The sequence below is a fragment of the Chiloscyllium plagiosum genome, chromosome 11, assembly GCF_004010195.1.
Source record: "Chiloscyllium plagiosum isolate BGI_BamShark_2017 chromosome 11, ASM401019v2, whole genome shotgun sequence".
Lineage (NCBI taxonomy): Eukaryota > Metazoa > Chordata > Chondrichthyes > Orectolobiformes > Hemiscylliidae > Chiloscyllium > Chiloscyllium plagiosum.
In genome coordinates this window covers 296,503-300,956 of record NC_057720.1, presented here as the reverse complement: position 1 = coordinate 300,956, position 4,454 = coordinate 296,503, and the positions used below count along the sequence as shown (strand labels likewise).

Here is a 4,454-nt window from a genome sequence, read left to right as displayed (position 1 = left end):
CACCACCCACCAACACCCCCTCCCCCCTCTCCAACCCTTCCACCACCAACACCCAACCCCTCACCACCAACACCCACCCTCCACCCCTCCCCAGGGCTCCCAGCCAATGTCCATCTCACAACCAACATCAAAGAAATTATAGATGGTTCCATTTCACGTTGGAATCCTGCTTTGTAATTGGTAATACAACACCGACAATGAGGCAGAAAGCTCCCAGGGATGTGGAGAGACTGGAGAAGCTGGGATTGTTCTCCTTAAAGCAGAGAAGGTTCCAGGGATTTATTTCCACAAACTGGACAGGCAGTCTTGAGGTCAGGACAAGAGCAGAGTAACTGGTGGAATTTACATTCATCAGATTGGAGTTTCGAACGCAATCCCAGGATGGCAACCATAAAACTATTGGATTGTCATGAAAAATACCCATCTGGTTCATTAATGGCTCTTAGGGAGGAAGATCCATCATCCTTACCTGGTTTGGACTACACGTAACTCCAGGCCCACAGCAATGGGGTTGCTCTGAAATGGCCAAGCCAGGCAACTCAGATCGAGCTGAGGAGCCAGCTCACTGTCATGTCCTCAGTATCATTCAGGACGGACACTGATGGACCGGGACAATGTTTATCCATAAATCTCATGAACGAATTACAAAAGCACTGAGTAGGAATGCTCGAACCATACCATGCAGAAGAGGCCCTTCAGCCCATCGAGTCTGCACCAATACTTGAGAAACCCCTGACCTTCAATCTAATCCCATTTCCCAGCACTTGGCCCTTTGCCTTGAATGCCCGGATAAAGTCAGGGTCAGGGTCAGAGTCAGGATCTGAGTCATTGTGAGTGAACTGATGGTGTTTTTATGTGCACATCACTGAGGGACACTGAATGATTGTTCTTTGCCTCGAATTGCCCTGGAGTGGAGGTGGGGGTGGAGGTTTGTTATTGTCTGACACAAGGGTGGAGGCAGGGTCTGATCTGCTTGGTCAGTCAGTGTGAAAAGCTCAGCCCCTTGCTGGACTCTGAGAGCTGAAGAATTGATGAAAATGTGAATGGAGTCATGTGGTCAGCTGCTTTCTTTGTGAAAGGTTGTTGGAGAATATGTCCATTTTTTACCACAATCTGGCAGTTTCATGGCCACTTCTACTGAATGTGCAATTTATTAAATTTTTGAAACATAGGTGAAATTTTCAAATTGCCCCAGGACAGGATTTAATATCAGTTTCTCTGAATATTTTCCCAGTAGCTCAATTTTCCATTGATGATACAATTGGAGGAAATAAAACAGTGAGAATGTTAATGCTGTCCCCAATATAAAACTATTAAATGCTGCCTGGACACAAACCGCATTTATGTAGCAATAACTCTCTGTAACTTCAGATAATGCTGATCTTGCTCCTGTTGATCGTGCTTCATGCACACCCTATGTAATGTAACCTGTCTGCCTCTGAGTTTTATTTTCACCCTTTGATCTATATGTCCTTGTTTACTATGATCTGCCTGTACTGCTCGCAAACCTAACTTTTCACTGAACTTAGGTACATGTGACAACAAATCAGTCAAATCAAATTCAATGTGGGAAATTGGCCTGAAGCAGATCAGCGCAAATAGTGAGGTGGGAATGTGAACCTATCCTGAGTCATTCAGGGATTGAGTGTTAAATGAGGAGAGAGTTTGGGAGGCAGAGCAATTCAGGAATTTCAAGAGATAGGTTTGAGGGATCTGAATGCATGATCAATTACAAGAGGCAGGAATAAAAGGAGCACAGTGATCTCCGAGCCAGAACATCAGAGGCAGATGAGAGTGGAGCGGTCATCGTTAAGGAGAAATGTTCAAGGGAAGCTTGAAGGTGGATAAATCACCTGGACCAGATGAACTACACACTAGGGTCTGAAGGAGATAGCTGAGAAGATTGTAGGGGCATTGATAGTGATCTTTTAGGACTCACTGGAGTCAGGCAATGTCCCAGACAACTGGAAAATGGCTAGCGTGACCCAGCTGTTTTAAGAAGGGAGGAAGGCAGAGATGGGAAATTATAGGGCGGTTAGCCTGACCTCAATCATTGGTAAGATTTTCGAGTCCAGTATGAAGGATGAGATTGCAGTGTACTCTGAGTGCATGGTAAAATAGGGCTGAGTGAGCACAGCTTCATCAAGGGGTGGTTATGCCTGACAAATCTGTTAGAATTCTTTGTCGAGGTAATGAGCAAGTTAGATAAAGGAGAGCCAGTGGATGTGATCTATTTGGACTTCAAGAAGGTGCTAAATAAGGGAAGAGTCCATGGTGTTAGGGACAAGGTACTGACATGGAGAGAGGGTTGGCTGACTGGCAGAAGGCAGAGAGTGGGGATAAAGGGGTCTTTTTCAGGATGGCAGCCAGTGACTAGTGGAGTTCCGCAGGGGTCAGTTTTGGGATCACAACTATTCACATGACGACGTTAACGATCTATACAAAGGAACTGAGAGCATTGTTTCTAAGTTTGCAGATCTCAAAGATAGGTGGAGGGACGTTTAGTAATGAAGAAGTAGGGAGGCTGCAGAAGGACTTGGATAGGCCGAGGGAGTCAGCAAAGAAGTAACAGATGGAATACAATATGGGAAAGTGTGAGGTTATACATTTTGGTTGGAAGAATAGAGGTATAGACTATTTTCTAAATGGGGAAAGGCTTTGGAAATCTGAAGCATAAAGGGACTTTGAAATCATAGTTCAGGATTTCCTTAAGATTCAGTTGGCAATCAGGAAGGCAAATGCAATGCTAGCATTCATTTCAAGAGGGCTAGAATACAAGAGCAGAGATATGACATAGTGGACAGTAAAGAAGGTATCTAAAATTACAAAGAGATCTTGATCAATTGGGCCAATGGGTGAGGAGTGGCAGATGGAATTTAATTTGGATAAATACAAGGTATTGCATTTTGGTAAAACAAATAATGGCAGGATTTATTCAGTTAATGGATGGGCCCTGGGGAGTGCTGTAAAACAGAGGGACTGAGGGTTTCAAGTACATCATGCTTTGACATTTGCATCACAGGTAGACAGGGGGTTAGGAAGTTGTTAGCACGCTTGCCTTCATTTCTCAGACCTTTGAGTATGGGAGTTGGGACGTCCTGCTGTGGTTGTATAGAATATTGTATTGATGAGGGATCTTCTGGAATACTGAGCAGCTCTGGTCACCCAGATATAGGAAGGATGTTGTTAAACTGGGAAGGGCTCAGAATAATTTACTAGGATGTTGCCAAGAATGAAGGGGTTGAGTTATAAAATTGGTTGGATAGGCTGTGACTTTTTTCACTGGAACATAGGATGTTGAGGATGACCTTAGAGAGGTTTTTTTTAAGGTGAGAGGAGAAGGTTTAAGAAAGGACACGAGGGATGTAACCTTTTTACACAGAGAATGGTTTGTGTGTGGTATGAACAGCCAGAGGAAGTGATGGATGCGGGTACAGTTACAACATTAAAAAAAGTTTCAATAAGTTCATGAACAGAAAAGATTTGGAGGGATTTGAACCAAGCAGCCCATACTATGATCTGCCTGTGCTGCTCGTAAACAAAGCTTTTCACTGTACTTCGGTACACATGACAACAAAACAAACTATCAATCAACTGCAGGTAGGTGGGACTAGTTTAGTTTGGGAACATAGTCGGCATGGACTGGGACTATATCCATGCTCTATGACTATGTTCTGCTGAGGCTAAATGAGACTCTGGTCAGACTGCATTCGAATATTGTGAGAAGTTTTGGGCCCTGCATTGAAGGAAGGATGAGGCTGGTCTTGGAGGGGGGTCCAGAGGAGGTTTACAGAGATGATCCCTGGGATGAAGGGCTTGTCGTATGAGGAGGGGTTGAGGTCTCTGGATCTGTACTTGATGGAGTTTAGAAGGATGAGGGAGTGGGGAATCTGACTGAAACTTAGAGAATACTGAGACCTGGATCGAATGGACATGGGGAAGATGTTTCCACCAGGAGGAGAGACTAGGACCCGAGGGCACAGCCTCAGGGTGAAGGAATGACCCTTTAGAACTGAGCTAAGGAGGAATTTCTTCAGCCAGAAGGTGGGGAATCTGTGGAACTCATTGCCTCGGAGGGCTGGGGAGGCCAAGTCACTGAGTGTATTTCAGAGATGGATAGGTAGGTTCCTGATTGGTAAGGGGATCAAAGGTTACACGGGAGAAGGCAGGAGAATGGGGTTGAGAAACATATATCAGCCATGATTCAATGATGGGGAAGACTTGATGGGCCAAATGATCTAATTCTGCTCCTATATCTCATGTTCTGAATAAAGATATTTAATGATTAATAAATTAACTCCAGAGGGATGAAGGGGCTGGAAGAGGTTACAGACAGGGGAGGGGGTGTAGGGGCTGGAGGAGGTTACAGAGATAGGGAGGGGATGTAGGTGCTGGAGGGGGTTACAGAGATAGGGAGGGTGTGTAGGTGTTGGGGGAGGTTACGGAGATAGGGA

At 44.9% G+C, this 4,454-nt stretch overlaps 1 protein-coding gene across 1 annotated transcript in view; it reads left to right on the top strand.

Moving 5' to 3' along the window:
- Nucleotides 1–4,454, top strand: part of col11a1a (collagen, type XI, alpha 1a) — a 251,811-nt gene that overhangs the window by 153,460 nt on the left and 93,897 nt on the right. The gene's annotated exons all lie outside the window — the stretch shown is intronic.